We start from the raw sequence: 20,241 nt of genomic DNA, 5'->3' as shown, positions 1-20,241 counted from the left end.
TTTGTGTTAGGCTGGGTTTCAGATGTTGTCGATACAGTGGGGGAGAGGGCATGGCAAATTAAATTCTTGCCTTCTGTTGAAAACTTCTAGTGAAGTATACAAACTGATTGACTTAAACATTTAGTTTTAACTGGTTTATCAAATGTTCTAAACATCATGGTCTTTATTTGTCTTAAACCACTGACATTTAAGATGCTTGATCAGGAGGTGTATTTTGTATTTTGTTCATTCACTCTTTTTTGGGGGTTGGTGGAGGGAGGGAGTCTTACTCTGTTGCCCAAGCTGGAGTGCACTGGCAGGATCTCGGCTCACTGCAGCCTCCACCTCTGGGGTTCAAGTGATTTTCCTGTCTCAACTTCCCGGGTAGCTGGGATTATAAGCGCACGCTGCCATACCCAGCTGATTTTTTTTTTTTTTTTTTTTTTTTTTGTATTTTAGTAGAGACAGGGTTTCACCGTGTTGCCCAGGCTGATCTTGAACTCCTGAGCTCAGGCAATCCACCCTCCTCGGTCTCCCAAAGTGCTCTGATTACAAGTGCCCAGCCTACTCTTTTTAAAATCTTTTCATACCTGCTTAATTACTTCTAAGACTAGAGTAGCAGAATGGGGGTTTAGAAGAAAAAGTCAAATGTGATACTTCAACCAGCACTGTGCCTCATCTATGACAGAAGCTGACATGAGTGTCTGAGTTAACATCTAGCTCTTGAATCTTGAACACAAGTCCTGTTTTTCCAAGAACTCTGTCACTCTGCTACACTCAGATATAGCTAGATAAGAAAAAAGCCCAAGGCAGAGAGAGGAAATGAGAAAAAATTCCTTTCTACCTTTCTCTAGCTTTAACCTTCTGCCAAGACCTATCATAGGCCAAAGCTATGGGAAGTCGCCTGGCAGGAAAGCCTGAGAAATGGCTAGAGGGGCCAGTGTCTTGAGGTACAGAGCAGAGTCAGAAGGGAAAGTGTGGATGTGACGACTGGGGACCAGTTTGCAGGTTGCCACTTCTAGCTTTACTCCTACCTAAATTTAGACTGGAGAACTAGAAGTGACTGAATTTTAATCATTCAGTACCTCTAGGTTAAAAAAAAAAAATTCCCTTTTAGAGTCAGAAGAAAAACAAGAATTTTAAGTGATGAAATTGCAATTCACAGCTTCAACAGGCATTAGGAGAATTGCTTTCCCTAGGAAGCTTTGTATGTAGATCCTTAAACAGAAGGCAGCATGTGTCAGAAAACGGAAAGGTAACTTACAGCAAACTCTTATACCCTTGTGTGTTTGTAAAACCCTATGTATTGCAAATTTTACCTGGAATGTATTTAATTCATGAATACTTGAGGTTTTTTTTTTTTTTTTTTTTTTTTGTATTTTAAGTAAAAGTAAAGCAGAAAAAATGACTTCATTTTTTAACATCCTAGAATTTATCATTTCTTCTCTCCAAAGAGTTTTTTTAAATTTACTTTTATTTAACTTTTATTGTAAATTCAGGGGTCCATGTGCAGGTTCATTATAGGTAAACTTGTGTCATGGGGGTTTGTTGTACAGATTATTTCCTCATCCATTTATAATATTAAGACTAGTACTTATTCATTATTTTTCCTGATCATCTCCCTCCTCCCACCCTCCATAAAAGCAGTTTTGTTCTTTTTCACTTTGATATCATCTTATTTATCAATAAGATGAATATACTTAAATATCAGACAGGTCTCTATATGCTAAAATGGAGTCGCCAATAACATTATAAGATAGAAAAACAGGATTTTTATGTATTTGGTAGGCTTCATTGCTTCATTGTAATTCAATTCTTTTAAAATATAGATTTAATTATACATAATTCAAAGATTAGTTAAAAATTTTAGAATTTTATATTTATTAATAAGGCACCACTTTGTATCCTAATGTTGTTCCATTCCATATAATATTGCTGATACCAAATAATATAATTTAAATTAGATTGATTCTTTTCAGGATAAAGATATTTCATAAAATTTTATGCTCTTCAGAAGAGCTACTTAACCCTGCCTTCCTCTGTAAATATTATGCAAACTCATGTCTAAGTCATCCTAATCAGATTAAAATGGATTATTTAAATCAGAGGTATAGATGTCAAGCTTGTCATGGTTTTCCATTCTGATTTTAAAATCCTCATTGGACAGATATCTAACCGTCTTACATTTCTAGACACTTTTGTTTTACTCCCTGGGAAAGACAACTTTTTTCTATGTGGATATTTCTTATATATACTTCAGATACTTCTGCATTTTGTCCATAGACTGTAGCTCCTTTAATCATTTATTCAAAGGGTATGTTAAAATTCAAGTCATGTTGCTCATATAACTCAAGCCCCACTCACTTTTCCATCTCAAGAGTAAAGGAAAAGCAACTTACATTGAAAATTGTTCATTTTGCAGATCAGTTAAATAATCTTTAAGCAATGGAATATCGGGTCCTGGTTTAGCTGCTGAGGGTACAAAAATATAACACACAGTTACTTTGCTCAAGGTGCTCATGATAATTAAAAAAAAAATTAGGGCACCTTGTTTGATATGTTAACTTTAGGATCAAATATTCGAATTTTTACTATTAATCATAATTTATTCACATTGTTGTGCTACCATAACCACCATCTACCATGTATCCACGTAACTATTTTCATCTTATAAAACTGAAACTCAATCTACTAAACAATAACTTTCTCTTCTCTTTTATTCCCCAGACCCTGAAAACCATCATTTTATTCTTTATGAATTTACCTAAGTACCTCATATGAGTAGAATTACACAGTATTTGTTATTTGTGACTACTTTATTTCACTTAACATGATGTCCTCAAGGTTCATTTATGTTGTAGCAAGTGTTAGAATTCTCTTCCTTTTTAAGGTTGAATATTCCATTGTGTGGATATAGCACATTTTGCTAATTCATTCACTTTTATTGCCCCGCTTTGAGACAGAGTCTTTCTCTGTCACCCAGGCTGGAGTGCTGTGTCATGATCTCTGCTCACTGCAACCCTTACCTCTGGGGTTCAAGCAATTCTTTCACCTCAGCATCCCGTGTAGCTGGGACCGCAGGCATGTGCCACCATGTCCATTATCTATTCAGCTTTTAATAGCCCCTTACGTTGCTTCTACATTTAGCAATTGTGAATAATGTTGCTATGAACATAGGTGTGCAAATAACAATTTGAATCTTTGCTTTAATTGTTTTGGGTACATATCCCGAAATGAAATTGCTAGACTATATAGTATTTATACTTTTAGTTTTTTGAGAAGCTGCAATACCATTTACCATTAGTGGTTGCATAATTTTACATTCCTACCAATAGTACCTAAGGGTTCCAATTTCTCCGCATCCTCACCAACACTTGTTGTTGTCTGCATTTTTGACAGTAGCCATACTAATTGGGTATGAAGTAGTGTCAATTGTAGTTTTGATTTGTGTTTCCTTACTGATTAATGATGTTGAACATCTTTTCATGTGCTTGTATATCTTCTTTGGAAAAATGTCTATTCAAGTTCCTTGTCCATTTTTCAATTGGGTCATTTGCTTAGCTTTTGTTGAGTTATAAGTCTAAGGAATTTAAGTTAATTAATTATTTCAGCAAACATTTATGGAGCACTATTTATATATCAAGTGTTAATTATATTGAGGCACTTTTATTAGGAATTTCATTTCTACATGGTAGATGGAATTTCACTTCATTCTGGCTTATATTCAGCTAATGTAACTCATCCTCTGTTGTTAGAGTCAAAACAGTGGAAGAATTACTTTTATGAGACAAAGGAGAATCTTAAAACTTTTTTCTTGTAATTGATTAAGGTACCGCTTAGAAACCGTATGGTGCTCTAGTGTTTTAAGTTTACTGTTTAATTGTAGTGGATAAATTATAGTAAGAATAAATTACTTTTTTTGCATAGAGCAATTTTCAAGCAATATTCCCTCAAGCTTGTAATAGCGGAATTTAGTATTTATATGGGATTATAAACTGTGCATCTGCTGATGATCATTTTTGAAGACAATTGGATTATTGGAGAAATAGAATAATGGAAAAACTCATTTTCCAAATGTAGTACTTAAAACTTGATAAAAGTAGTTTTAATTAAAAGTAAAAGATAAAATAGTTTTCAAATTTCCTTCTTGTTTTGTAATTTTGCAATAATATATACATTAGAATTTTCTTAGTTTTTTTCTTTGCTGGTTTGCTTTTTTATCTTTTCTTTGTAATCAGAGTTAACTTGAGATCAGTTTAAAATGAGTGGTTGTAAGATTTTACTTGCAAGCCTCATAGTAACCACAAAAACAATCCTATAACAGATACACAGAAAATAAAAAGCAAGAAATTTTTAAAATACCAGAGAAAATCACCTTTACACCAGGGAAAACAGAAAGAAAGGAAGTAAGAAAAAGAGGACCAACAAAACAACTAGAACACAAATAAGGAAATGGTGGGACTGAGTCCTTGGTTGTGAATAAAAACACTGGATGAAAATGGACTAAATTCTCAAAAAAAAAAAAAAAAAACCATAGTGAGGCTGAATGGATTTAAAAATAAAACCCAACTATAAGATGCACACAAGAAACTAACTTCAGATATAAAGACAAACACAGACTGAAGAGAAAGGGATTGAAAAGGTATTTCATGCAAATGGAAAACAAAGGTGAGCAGAAGTAGCTATACTTACCTTAAATAAAATAGATTTTAAGACAGAAACTGTAAAAAAAAAAAAAGGGTCATTAGATAATATTAAAAGGATCAATGCAGCAAGAGGATACAATAGTAAATATATATGCACCCAACATTGGAGCATCCAGATATATAAAGCAAATAATCAAAGAGAAGGATAGACCCCAATATGGTAATAGCCAGGAACTTCAATATCCCACTTTCAGCAATGAACCAATTATCCAGAAAGAAAATCAACAAGAGAAACATGAAACTTAATCTGCGCTATAGACCAAACAGGCCTAATAATTGTTTGCAAAAAATTTCATCAAATATCTGCAGAATACATTCTTCTCCATAGCACATTAAACATTTTTTAGAACAGATCATATATTAGGCTACAAAATAAGTCTCAAAAATATTTGAAATGATATAAAACTAATTATAACAGGAACTTTGGAAGTAATACAAACACATGAAAACTAAAAAATATGCTCCTGAATGACTATCAGCTTAATGAAGAAATTAAGAAGAAAAATTTTAAATTTTTTGAATCAAATGAAAATGGAAACACAATATACTAAATGTTATGGAATAGAGCAAAAAAGTTCTACTAGGGAAGTTAATAGCAATTAACACCCACATAAAAAAGTAGAAAATTTAAAAATAAACACCCAAAGATGCATCTTAAAGAACTAGAAAAGCAAGAGCAGCTCAAGCCCCCAAAATAGTAGAAGGAAATAATAAATATTAGATCAAAAATAAATGAAATTAAAACAAAAGCATACAAAGTATCAATAAATGAAAAGTTGGTTTGTTGAAAAAATAAACAAAATCTATAAAACTTTAGCCAGATTTAAAAAAGAGAGATCAAAATAAGTAAAATCAGAGATGTAAAAGGAAACATTACAACTGATACCACAGAAATTTGAAGAATTATTAGAGAGTATTATGAGCAACAATATATGCCATATGCCAATAAATCAGAAAACCTTGAAGAAATGGATCAATTTCTAGACATAAAAAATCTACCAAGATTAAACCATAAAAAAAAAAATCCACAACCTTAATTGACCAAAAACAATGACAGTGCAGCAATCATAAAATATATGCTGTCAAAGAGAAGGCCAGGACCTGATGGTTTCACTGCTGAATTTTACCAAACATTTGAAATAGAACTAATACCAATCCTACTCAAGGTGTTTTTAAAAACCAAAGCTGAGAAATACTTCCAAACTTAATCCACATGACCAATATTAACCTGGTACCAAAACCAGAAGAAAAAAAAAACACAAGATAAAAGGAAAATAGGCCAATATCTCTTGTGAATATGGATGCAAAATCATCACAAAGTACTGGTAAACTGAATTCAACAACATACCAAAAAGATCACTCGTGATGACCAAGTGGGATTAATCCCAGGGATGGTTAAATTATGTAAATCAATAAATGTGATACATTTATATCAACAGAATAAAGAAAAATCCCTATGATTATTATAATTGATGGCAAAAACAAAGCATTTGATAATATTCAATTTATGATTAAAAACCCTCAACAAACTGGATATAGATGAAACATACCCCAATGCAGTAAAAGCCATGTATCAAAAACCCAAAGCTGGTGTCATATTTTATGGAGAAAGAATGAAATCTTTAAGATCTGGAACAAGGTAGGATCCCACTTTCATCACTTTTGTTTAACGGAGTGCTGGCAGTCCTAGTCAAAGCATTAGACAGAAATAAAAAATAAAGGGCTTCAAAATTGGAAAGGAATTCAAATTATCTTATTTGCATACATACTTTACATTTAAAAAACCTCGAGACTCTACCAGAATACAATTAAAACTTATACATTCAGTGAAGTTTCAGGATACAAAATTAACATACAAAACAACAGTATTTCTATATGATGAGTGAACAATTTGAAAAAGAAACCAACAAAATAATTCCATTCATATTTGCTACAAACAAAATAGAATTCCTCGAAATAATCCAAGTAGGCGAAAGATCCCTACAGTGAAAGACTACAAAACATAGATGAAAGAAATTGAAGAGGACACAAAAAATGGAAGGATATTCCATGTCCTGGATTGGAAGACTCAATATTGTTAAAATGTCCTTATTGCTCAAAGCAGTCTGCAGAGTCACTGAAATTCTTATTAAAATATGGATTACATTCTTCATAGACATAGAAAAATAATAAAAAATTGATATGGAATCACAAAAGACCCTAAACACCCAAAGCCATGCTGAGCAAAAAAGAACAAAACTAGAGGAATCACATTATTCAACTTAAAATTATACTACAAAGCTATTGAAACCAAATAAGCATGATGCTGGCATAAAAACAGACACATAGACTAATGGAATAGAATGGAAAACTCGGAAATGAATTTGCATATATATAGGCAACTCATTTTTGACGAAGTTGTCAAGAACATACAGTAGGGAAAGGACAACCTCTTCAATAAATGGGAAAACTGGATATCCATTTTCAGAAGAATGAAATCAAACTCCTATCTCTGGCCTTACAAAAAAATAAAATCAAATGGATTAAAGACTTAAATCTAAGACCCAAAACTCTGAAACTACTAACAGAAAGCCTTAGAGAAACTCTCTAGGACATTGTTCCAGGCAAATATTTATTGAGTTAGACTTCTAATGCACAGTCAGCCAAAGCAAAAAGGGGCAAATGACATCACATTAAGCTATAAGGTTTATGCACAGCAAAGGGAACTATCAACAAATGAAGACATAGTCCACAGAAAGGGAGAAAATATTTGCAAACTATCCATCTGACAAGGAATATGTAAGGATATAAGAATATATAAGGAGCTCAAATAACTCTATAGGAAAAAATGTAACTCAATTAAAAAATTGGCCTCCATACTGGGAAACAGAGCAAGACCCCATCTCTAAAAAATAAAGAAAATTAGCTGGGCATGGTGGTATGTCCTTGTAGTCCTAGCTACTAGGGAGGCTGAGATGAGAGGATCACTTGAGCCCAGGTGTTCAAGGTTACAGTGAGCTATAACGACATCACTGCATTGCAACCTGAGCAAGATCCTGTCTCTAAAAATAAAAAGCTTTAAAAAAATTCATTGAGCCAAAGATCTTAAAAGACATTTCTCAAAAGAAGACATACAAACAGGCAACAGGTATATTGAAAATGTTCAACATCATTATCAGATGGAAATCACACTTAAAGTGGGCTTTTATCTAAAAAACAGGCAATAATGAATGCTGGAAAGGATGTGGATAAAGGGAAATCTTGCACACTGTTGGTGGGAATTTAGGTAGTACAGCCACTATAAAAAATAGTATGGAGGTTTCTCAAAAAGCTAAAAATAGTCAATAAATAGTCAAGAAATTCCACAGTTGAGTGTTTGTTCAAAAGAAGGGGATCAATATATTGAAGAGATATCTACACTTTCATGTTTACTGCACTACTATTAACAATGGTCAAGATATGAAATCAATCTAACTGTCCAACAACTTAAAATAAACGTGGGTAAGGAAAACATCGTACATATACACAATGGAATATTATTCAGCCATAAAAAATAATAAAATCCTATTATTTGAAAAAACGTGGATGGAATTGCAGGGCATTATGATAAGTGAAATGATCCAGGCACAGAAAGACAGATATCACATGTTCTAACACACATGTGGGAGCTACAACAAAAGAATAATTGAACTGATGGAGACAGAAAGTAGAATGATGATTATCAGAGGTTGATAAGGGTAATGAGGGGATGAGGATAAAGTGAGGATGGTTAATGTGTACAAAAATAGTTTGAATGGATAACATATAGTATGCAGTAGTGCAATAGGATGGCTATAGTTAACAATATTTTATTGTATATTTAAAAGTAGCTAAAAGAGTGAGATTGCAATATTCCTGACACACACAAAAAATGATAAATTAGTTTGGATATTTGTCCCTACTCAAATCTCATGTTTAATCATAATTTTCAATGCTGGAGGTGGGGCCTGGTTGGAGATGTTTAGGTCATGAGGGAGATCTCTCATGGCTTGGTGCTGTCTTCATAATAGTGAATGAGTTCTCGTGATATCTGGTCATTTAAAAATGTGTGGCACCTTTCCTTCACTCTGTCTCTCTTGCTCCTTCTTTTGCCACATGATGTACCTGATCCCCCTTTGCCTTCTGCCATGATTGTAAACTTTCTGAGACCTCCTCAGAAGCCAAGCGGATATCAGCACCAAGCTTCTTGTAAAGCCTGCAGAACTGTAGACCAGTTAAGCCTCTTTATGAATTGTTCAGTCTCTGGAATTTCTTTATAGTAATGTAAAAACGGCCTAACACAAAAAGCTGGTAACAAGGAGTGAAGCATTGCTCAAAAGATGTCTGAAAATGTGGACACAGCTTTAGAACTGGGCAATGGACAGAGGCTGGAAGTTTGGAAAGCTCAGAAAAAGAAGACAAGGTGAGGGAAAGTTTGGAATTTCTTACAGACTGGTTGTAATAAAAATGCTGACAGTAGAGTAGACAGTGAAATCCAGGTTGATCTGGTCTCAGATGGAAATAAGTAATTTACTAGGTGCTACATCAAAGGTCACCCAGGCTTACACCTTAGCAAAGAACATGGCTACATTGTGACCATGCCCCACAAACCTGTGGAAATTTGAACTTGAGAGTGATGACCTAGAAAATCTAGTGGAAGAAATTTCTAAGCAACAAAGCATCTAAGATACAGCCTCGCCACGTCTAACAGCATACACTCAAATGTGGGAGCAAAAATATGACCTCAAGTTAGAATTTATATTTAAAAGTAAAACAGGGTCTTTATTAATTACAGTTCATTGATTTTTGATATAATTAAATTATTAGCTTTTTTTTTCTTTAAAATTGTTGAAAAGAAAGTGTACTTTATTTTACTTGGGAAATTGTGTCTTGGAAATATTTAAGTTATCTAGTCCATTAGTTTTCAAAATCCAATGCTTACATGTTCACTTGGAGGACTTGTTTAAAATGTGGATCTCTACCATCAGAGATTTTGATTCAACATATTTGGTCTAAGTCCTAAGAAGGTGAAATTTTAGCAAGCCTCCTACTAGATTCTGATGTAGCCTGACCATGAAGAGCATTTGTGGTAATAATTAGTCTACTTTCTTTTTTTTCTTTTTTATCTTATTTTTTTATTTATTTAGAGAGGGAGAGAGAAACAGGAGAAAGAAACAGCTAACCCTCACACTGAGTGAGAGAAAGAAAAGATGGAATCCAGGAGAGGAAAGACAGCGTCCACACTGAGTGGAAGGGAATAGAGAGAGATGGAGTTTAGGAGGGGAAGACAGGCTTCCATAAAGGAAGTGTACGTGGAAGGGAACCCAGAAATGGAGTTCCATTAGTCTACTTTCTTAACATAAAGGATTACAACAATGAGTCCTAACAATGAGTTTTTGGCCAGGATCACGTCAATAGTCAGTGACTAAGTTTGGATTTGATCCTAGTTTATCTCATTCCAAAACCATTAACAAATTGTCAATTTTCAAATAATTAAAGTACATTAACAATTAGGCTATACTGAAACCATTTTAATTTTTTCATTTTTGAAAAGAAACTTTAAAATCTTTCAAAGATTCAGCTGTGTCAGTATAAACTTTGATTCTCATTATTAAAGTCATAGATTCTAGAAACTGAGCTAGAGAGAATCAAATTAAATTCATACTCAACTGTGTAAAGCTCCTTTATTGAAAACATGTGCAATATGCATAATTTTAAAACTTTGCATTTATTTTTCTAAAAGCATTAAGTACCCCATGTTGGAGACATTTGTGCTGATTTGTATACCATATATATTCACATTTGTGTTTGTAATTGCCGTTAACATGGCATCATGATTAAGGTTTGGGCTCTAGAGTCAGATTTCGTGGGTTGAAATCCTGGCTCCAGTACCTACAGACTCTGTGACTTGGGCAACATTCCTATCTCTTCTGAGTCTTGGTCTCATTAGTAAAATGAGTATATTGATAACATAACTCACAGAACTGTGATGAGCATTAAAGCAGATGGTTGATATAAATAATTTGGATAGTGCTAAGAGATTTTATAAAACAAAGTGAAGGTTAACTAAATTTTCCTGAGTCACTTTAGAACTTAGGCATGTACTCATGTGTGACAAATCCCTCTATGCTTGAATATCATGCCCAAAGTTGTGAGTAACATGATACTATTTGAGGTCAGTTGGGAAGTTATTGTGGATGTAGTTAGTGTTTGAAATGCAAAAACAAAAAATAAGAAATAAAACAGTATTTCTGAAAGGCATGTGGAATGAAGGAAAGGAAATTTGTTTCCTGAGTAACATTTTTTTCTTCTTGACATTGTTATAGTCCATCCTAGCTACCAAAAGTACATAGTCTAGGAATAATCCCCCTTTGCCCGTTAGACAATTTTTATGTAACAATTCCCACTTGAGACTTAACGTAACTTTTGGCCCTTAGACTCCTTGACTTTTTTATATAGTATCTATGAGACTCACTTAGATAGAGTAATTGGTAATTAAATTGAAGGTGAAACTTTAATTACCTGAGGTCTTATTCTAATATGTCTGAAAATAATAAGTGAACAGCTGCTTTAGAAAATACTCTTCCAATGACTTACACCCCATCTTAACTCAAAGGCCTGAAAACTCAAAAGAACTATCAACATATGATGGTTTGCCATTCAGATGCTTTTCACATGCTTTAATGTAATTGACACTTCTCTGATTAGCGTTTAGTAATTCTGTCATTTGTTATTTGATAATTCTTGAAATTGATTTCTAGTATGTATTTCTTTTTTTCTTCTCTGACTTAATTTGTCACTAAGGATGGAATTAATTCTCTGCTCATTTCATGATTATTTTTAATCATATTAAGAAACTGCAAAACTGGATAGCTTTCCTCTGAATTTTAATTACCAGGTTTTTTTTGGATATGCCTTGTATCAAAGTTTATACAATTACCACTAGCTTTGAGCCTTTAAATCAGTATTTCTAAAGTACTACTGTGCTTAAAAGTCATGGGAGATGTTTGTTAAAACCCTTTAACCTGCATTTTAATAGGATTCAGGTGATGTTTACAGATGTGGCCCTAGAATGATACTTAGAGAAACTGCTAGACTACACTTCATCCCATATTAGGAAATGAGTTCTTACTTCCTCCTCTCATAGGAAAAGCTTCAAAGCTTACTGCAAAGACAGGTTCCCTCCCTATTATAAGACAGATTGTTCTCGCTGGGATCTTCACCCTGGTCTGTAGCATGAGGCAGTTCAAAGAACATCCTATTTGTTGTTTTAACCTTAACTTTTATTAACTGAGTAACCCTTGGGAGGGCCACTTAGGTTCTCTGAGCTTCAATTCCTCTTCTATAAATAACAGTATAAATGACTGTCAGAGGCTGTTGGAAGGATTAAGAGAAATAAGAGCTGTCTGAAAAGATGTTGCCATCGTGCCTGGTGTATGTTGAAAAATCAATGCGTGTTAGTTCTTTTTCCATCTGTCTGCCACATTTCTGCCACTGGTCTGTCTTGAGTCTGAATCTTCATGACCTCTGCTTCTGCAATATTTACTTGTATTTAAGCCACTTCTTTGCCTCATTCTCTTACTAAGTGTGACTTTAGCTGTTAGGTTTTGAATCATTCCTCTGTCTTGCCCATGTAGCCCAAATGAACTAACAGATTTCACATCACTATGTTACTTTCGTTGAATACTGAACTCAGGTTCTGGATTTCATTCTTTGACCTAATTCACATGTGCCAATTATGAAATCTTAAAGTGAAATTATAACTCCAAAAAGATCACAATCATAAAAATATTTACTAAGAAGCCTCCAATTATTTTGTAAACTATGTTTCACTTTATCTTAAGAAGTTTTCCCATCTAATAGACTCTCTCTCTCTCCTCTGAGAAATTCAAATATTATTTGATGCATAATTTTCTTTTTTCTTAGCAACTGTTTAACAAAAGTATCCCTTGCATAAAATGAGATACACTTCCATCAGTTGCAATTTCAAGTCATTTCGATTCTTCCAAAGCTCAAGATTCTGCTATCCCCAAATAATAATTTAAACATTTATAATCCTTTGCCCTCTAAAAGTTAAGGAGCTTCTAAACAGAACTTGCTTGCAGGGAATACTTTGCAATCAGTGTAACTTGTTCATTAGTTTGCAAAGAGAGTTAACATTTCAAAGGATAGAGGCATTATAAATGCATTTTGGTGCAGTTGAGATCTCTTAGTGAAAATTGTAGAGATGCTACATCTGTTTAAATATTTTAAAACACAAGTGTATATTATATAAAATACCAAAAGGATTACATGACTTACTCTCCTTTGCTCAGAAGCCACAAAAATTATATTTAAATAAACAATCACAAATTATGGAAGACTAGAGAATTTTATATTTTAAATATTGTAAATAGATCTATTTGGAATGCTTGTTGAATCTGAGGTATGTAATATGCCATTTATGAAGTTACATGTATATATCCAGGACGGTGCATGTCAATAGCTGCTTAAACTGTTCATTTAACATTGATGCTTTCATTCACTCATCCAAGCACATGTAGTAGCATGCTGACTATGTGCTGACAACTGTAGTAGTTTCAATAAGGAATACAAAAAGAAAGGAAAGTTTCGAGGCGTAAGCACTCTCACACACTGTTGATGGGACTGTCAATTGGTACACTTTTTGCGGAGCAGATGGACAGACTTGGTTAAAATCTGACATGTGTATAGTCTGATCCTGCATTGCCACTTCTGAGTTTCTCCGAAAGGAAAAAATGTGGCTGTGTGCTTGTGCATGCATGTGTGTGAATGTGTATGTACAGGAAAAAAATATATAGACAAGTTTTAATTGCATCATTGTTTAATTGCCAGATATGAGAATCAACCCAAATATCCCTCAGTAGAATAGCAGTTAAATACACAAGACACAAGAACACTGTGGTATATTCTCCATTTGGAAGTAACTCCATTCTAGGAATGTAGCCTTACAAAGTAAAACAAGATTTGCCTCACAATATGTATGTCATGATCCCATTTTCATTTAAAAAGTAAGATAACCACAATAAAAATAAGATGAGCAGAGAAATGGAACTGTTGAAGGCAATTATCTGCAGAGAATGGGATAATAGATGGAATTCTGCTTTTTTATTACATATTTATAAACATCTAATTTTTTAAAATTCAAACAACTCCACAAAGTTTGTACATTTTCAAAGTTTTTTCAAAGCACCCTGTTCTTGTCCTGTAATCTAACGTGGGAAGAAGTGTGTACTAGGTTTCCTGGAGTTAAGTCACTTTTTCAAGTCAAATGCTCATCAGAGGTGGCAGTACCAGAAGTGAGACTCCAAATTTTTAGGCAACTGCACTTGGACTTTGTTAAAGTGTGTTTTCTTGCTGGCTCCCCAGGTGACAAGGAACTCCTATTTGATTGACTTCTTAGTAGTAACAGCTATTCAAAAGTCCCTGTGGATTTTTATAGCCTTTAATTAAATAGAAACTAGACCAGAAAATACAAATTGGTAGCTATTTAAATACTTCTAAAATTATCCATGTGTATATTATGTATTATGTATATATAATTCCTATGCATGCAGTAGAGTTATCAAGTTAGAAACCAACTAAAGGCTATTACTCTTCAAGAATACTCAAAATGTTTGTGATTGTAGAAAAGTAAATCTTTTATTTTTAACTTAAGAAACTGGTTGAAATAATTATAATTTTGGAAAGAAAAAATTATAAGTATATGCTTTCAAAGATGTCAGGAGATACAGGTCTCTCTTGCATTAGTGCATTAGAATATGTAATTTTTCCTTTACCAACAATGTTACAAACGCATTTAACTGTCAAGGAACTTAAATGTATCCAGGCATTGTGTTTCATTTTGAATTTGATTGAACGAGAACAAAAGAGATAGTTGTGTTTATCTGCAAAGAATGTATTTACTCTTATTTTCAATAACTTTACATGAAAGCTGGAAATTCAGTCTGTCAGTGAATTGTGGTAAAATTGCTGCCTTTCTTTGAGGTTAAATTTCGATGTGGATACACCTGGAAACCTTCCACATTTGCAGTCCACTTTACTACCTCTAAAAGTTTCCCATATTTCTTTGACTTTCAAAGTAAATGCTAGAAAGTCAGAAGCTTCCATTCCTTGCTCTATTGCCTTATTTCTCTGTCATCTTGTATCTTTTTATCTGCAGTTTGGAGTTCCATTGGCTAGGAAATTGATGTTTCTGTGACCATAAGCGATGATCTAGTAATTAGTCCATTTTCCAAATCAAGAGGGTGGAAACTATTTATGTTGTAAATGATGGCTGTAATAAATAATAGGACTCATTGAACTAAATCCTCTTCATATCCTGTAGAGTAAAGCAGAACTATCTTAATGGCAGGAAATAAGGGGGCAATTTTGTTGGCAGAGTCTCGATTTTATTACCTTGCACTGTTCTTAGATTCCCTGAGCCACATCAAGCTCAAAAATAACCGTTTTGGTCCAGAGCTTGCAAAATCTCAGCATGCCATCTTGGCACGGCAGCACCAAAGTACAGGAGAGGAATGCCTGCTACTTAGAGACTGTACAGGAGCAAAAGGCCCAGAAGATTCTGTCATGAATGGTGACTCCTTTTTCACAGTGACAGAAATGTCTAGCAGAACTGCAGAGTAATCAGCAGCCTGCCTCAGTTTTCCCGACAAGCTCCTTCAGAAGGCATCCATCTCCCTGTCCCTGCCCAGAAGAGACTTCCACTCTGGTAGGGTTTTAAGGTAATATACATCAAGGCATGCATGTGTGCACATTTTTGCATAAGTGTGGCATGTACATACACATGCACATGCATGCACACACCCCTACCTGGCAGTTTTGGAAGCACTGAATTCCTGATGATAGTTCTTAGTTACTTGATGGATGGTTTTGCCTGTTAGTTCCTTCGTCTTGATTTCACTAGCTTTCAGGATAGAATTGATATAATTTGTTGATAAATTATATATACCCAAACTATGCTAGGCTTTTTACATTCTTTATCTCATTAAATGAGCCTGTGAAGTAGCTAACAATATCCCCATCATCAAAGTAAAAATATTGAGACTCATCGAGCCTTAGCAGCTTGTTCAATTCCATGAAAGAATCTGAGATTCAGACTTTCTGGGCTTTCTGTTTAGCAGCATTTGCCTCTCGTGATAACATGTTTAGTGACTAAAGCAGGATTTAGGATTGTGATCCTAAGATAAAATACTAGGGGAAAATGCCAAAGTGTTTTCAAGGAATAGCAAGCAGGGTTTTCTTTGGTTTACTTTATTTTCTGAAATAAGCATGTATATTTTATGTTCAGAAAGGCACATAAAGCACTCAACTATATGTACACTGAATGAGCCAATAATCTTCATGGATTTTGCCATTTCCTTTTTTACCAATGGACTTGAGTTCAGGAAGGATATTTGATTTGTCCCCTCTCATATAGCTTACAGGCAACTCTCATACAGCACTAGGAACACATGTAAATCAGGAGGAACAAAGTGCTTATATTACTTTGTTAACTACCTGAAAGAATTTCTCACAAGCCTTACCTTGTTTCAGAGACCTGAGTCTCCAGGCAATAAACTCTGACATAGTCAGAGTTTGATTATCCAGCTTAAATTGTGTTCTAGTTTTATTTGAAGTTTGAAAATTGCCTACTTATATTTTTTTCATCTTTTAATTTTGACAAACAATCGGGCTTCCGGACCTCGGATGGTATTTCTGATCCTAAAATGTCCTTGGAGAATTTTTTTTCTCTGTTTACCTTTATTTTGTTGTTGGTAAATTACAGCATGGTTTTGAGGTACATTTTAAAAATACTAATTAAAATATTATATTTATTGTCTCTATGATAATGATGATGAGTATTAAATGTGAACTGTAATTGCCTACATGATATAGAGAATTATGCAAATGTTTAGCCTGATTCAAGACTTTTGTATAAGCTGCTGGTGGGTGTCTGAAATAAAACAGAGCTCTGCTCTGGTAAAGGAAGGCTTACTGGTTTCTTCTACCTCCTTTCTAGCACTGCCTTGTGATGTGGCTAGATTAACCTGTTTCTCAGACATCAGTAGACAGTTGTTTGGTTAGCACATATAGATTTTTCAATTTGTGTTTTTAGTTTGTTTACTTGATGAGAGCAACTGGATTTAGAAGTCACAAGAACCATTGAGTAGAGACAGGCATGACTTCTTTTTGAAAACTTAATCCTTCTAGATTGACAGGACTATTTCCTCTCTTCTGATATGTGAACAACTGCAGGAGGGAACATATAAAGCTTTATTGGCTAACGTCTTAGTTACCAGGGATTAATTGACATCCAGCAGAGAACCAGGGTATGTCATGGACTCAGACACTGGAAAAAAACGAGGAGAATCAGATAAGTAAGGGTAATTAGAGGAGAAGAGATGGCTATGAAGAGGGTATAGATTCAGTGTTGTCCCATTACGGGTGTTTTTGTTTATTTATTTGTTTGTTTTTTGAGACAGAGTCTCACTGTCACCCAGGATGGAGTACAGTGGCAGGATCTCAGCTTCCTGCAACCTCTGCCTGCTGGGTTCAAGCAATTCTCCTACCTCAGCCTCCCGAGTAGCTGGGACTACAGGGATGCACCATCTCACCTAGCTAATTTTTGTATTTTTACTAGAGACAGGGGTTCACCATATTGTCCAGGCTGGTCTTGAACTCCTGACCTCAAGTGATCTGTCCACCTTGGCCTCCCAAAATGCTAGGACTATTATGGGTGTTTTGAAAGTGATGTATCTGGATCTCCCTGGTGATACTGTGAATGTGACCTTGTTTTGCTACTGCTACCACCACACTAGGATAAACTTCTAGCTAGATAAAACCAGTACTCAGGTAATTAAAATGCCAGAAAGCCTCATCAGATGGAAGGTGGACAGCGATGCCTGTATCAGTTCTCAAACCTGGAAGAACATCTGAATAAATAACATCCTTGAGTTCAGCTGTTGTGGATGTTGCTTTAGAAATACTCCACTTCAAAGTTACAGGCTGAAGTGCATCAGAGTAGGGCGTTAAACAAGAATTATTGGTACTTCACATGCAAAATAAATAATTTAATATTTATTGCCCTTAATTTCCTATGTCTTATTGGTGAGAAAATGGTGGAGGTTGTCAGGCAGAGGCATAGTGGCAGTGAGGTTTTATTAAGGTAAGCATGAAGGATTCTAGATTTTCTGCAAAAAGAATTAAGGACTCCTAAAAGTGAATCCTAACCCTCATTTGCAATCTTTACAGCTAATTCTCACACTTTATCCAGAGCAAGCCAACAGGCTGTATTGCACTGAGTGTTAAAGAAAAACACTTAAAGATAAAACTCAACCTGAGAATTACATCACTGTTGCTACTAAGCTTATCTTCTTGGCTCTCGTTTTTTCTTTTTTGAATTGTTTTGCAGCTAGAGGCATGGGCAAGGGGGGGTCCCCAGGCAGTAAACTCCCCATGGGTGGACTGAGGGCTAGGGCTGAGCCTTGGGAGGGTCTCCCGTTCCCTGTGCTGCCCTGCACAGGTGCCTCCCTCCCAGGCTCTGGGGCAGCCTCAGGAGGGGCAGGCTGGGAGGGGCTGTTGCAGCTGTTCACTTGGGCAGGACGTCAGAGGACTCGGACACCAGCCTCCCATCGCGGGTCTCAATCTTCTTCACAACCACGGCCTTGGTGGAGCTGGTACAGCTGAAGGAGCTGGGGCCTGTGCCAGAGCCAACGCTGGAGCCCAGGCTATAGCTGAGGCCAGGGTTTGTGAGGCCCCCATAGGCAGAGCTCAGACCACCTGCATAGCCGCTGGTGGTCTTCGTTACTCATGTTCTGCATGCCGGACACCAGCCGGCTCTCCTCGCCCTCCAGTAGCTTGCAGTAGGTGGCAATCTCGATGTCCAGGGCCAGTTTGACGTTCATCAGCTCCTGGTACTCACGAAGCTGCCGTGCCATGTCCTGCTTGGCCTGCTGCTGGGCAGCCTCCAGCTCCTTTTGCTTGGCATGAGCATCCTTGAGTGCCAGCTTCCCTTGCTCCTCAGCATCTGCAAAGGCAGCCTCCAGGGAAGCCCTCTAGCCTTCGAGGTCCTCGATCTCAGCCTGGAGCCGGCTGATGTTGCGGTTCATCTCGGAGATCTCAGTCTTCGTACCCCGCAGGTCATCCCCGTGCTTCCCAGCCAGCATCTGCAGCTCCTCGTACTTGGTCTGGTATATGCTCCCCGCCTCAGCCCGGCTGCGGTTGGTGATCTCCTGGTACTGCGCCTTGACCTCAGCGATGATGCCGCCCATGCCCAGGGAGCGGCCGTTGTCCATGGACAGCACCACAGACGTGTCGGAGATCTGGGACGGCAGCTCCCGGATCTCCTCTTCATACACTGCCTGAGGAAGCTGATCTCGTCAGTCAGTCCTTCCAGGCGAGACTTCAGCTCTACCTTGTTCATGTAAGCTTCATCCGCATCCTTCTTGATGAGGACAAATTCATTCTCCATCTCCGTACACTTATTGATCTCATCCTCATACTTGCTCTTGAAGTCCTCCACCAGCCCCTGCATGTTGCCAAGCTCCGCCTCCAGCTTCAGCTTCTCCTGGCCCAGGGTCTCCAGCTGCCTCCTCAGGTTGTTGATGTAGCTCTCAAACATGTTGTCCATGTTGCTCCGAGCCGTCTTCTGCTGCTGCAGGAGGCTCCATTTGGTCTCCAGCATCTTGTTCTGCTGCTCCAGGAACCACACCTTGTCGATGAAGGAGGCAAACTTGTTGAGGGTCTTGATCTGCTCCTTTTCCTGGGTACGCACAGCCTGGATGTTGGGGTCCACTTCCAGGTTAAAGGGACTCAGCAGGCTCTGGTTGACAGTGACTGCGGTGATGCCTCCCATGCCCATGCCGCTGGCCCCAGCATAGCCTGCACCCAGGCCACCGCGGAAGCCAGTGCTGCTCACTCGGGAGAAGCTCGAGGAGCTCGAGCGGGCACTGGGCCCACTCGTGAAGGAGTGGCTGCTGAAGGCCCCGGGGCCAGAGGTGGACATCCTGTAGGATTTCTGGGTCACCGTGATGGACATGGTGGAGGCAGGAGTGGAGGCAGGCGAGCTGAACCAGGGAGAGATTCCAGAAGGAGCTGAGAAGCTGCTTCTTCTTGGCTCTCGTTTTTATGTAAAAGTAAGATATTGCAAGAAGTGTAGATACAAAAGATGTTATTAAATATTTGTATGTAGGTAGAACAGAAAGTAAGGTGAGTTATAGTGGGCATAAACCAAACTTCTTTGATTTAATACATAAAGCAGTAGTTTATGTGAGATGATACACAGAAAGGAAGCAATTAAGGCTGTAACTAAAAGAGAGCAAAGATAAATTTGATGCATAGCAATACACTTTAGTGGATGCAAATATTTAAAGGTTTTAATAGCTATCTACATTTTTACATTTTCTCCACTCTCATGAATCACCTACTAAACTCATACCTATTTATGACTTTTCAGCTACAAGGGAGACTTGAGAGAGAGGAGAAAACTGGTGGCTAAAAGGATAAACATGAAAAGACCACCTCTAATCATTTAGGATTTAATTTGCTAGTGAATCCAGGT

The 20,241-nt window shown here is 36.5% G+C and overlaps 1 pseudogene; it reads right to left on the bottom strand.

Annotated features, from left to right (window-relative positions):
* Positions 1–18,236: 18,236 nt before the first annotated feature.
* LOC101049139 (keratin, type II cytoskeletal 8 pseudogene) lies at positions 18,237–19,719 on the bottom strand (annotated as a pseudogene).
* Positions 19,720–20,241: the final 522 nt, after the last annotated feature.

Source organism: Saimiri boliviensis, chromosome 1, assembly GCF_048565385.1.
Source record: "Saimiri boliviensis isolate mSaiBol1 chromosome 1, mSaiBol1.pri, whole genome shotgun sequence".
NCBI lineage: Eukaryota > Metazoa > Chordata > Mammalia > Primates > Cebidae > Saimiri > Saimiri boliviensis.
Note: the sequence above shows the minus strand (reverse complement) of the source record. Positions and strands in the feature narration are given on the sequence as shown.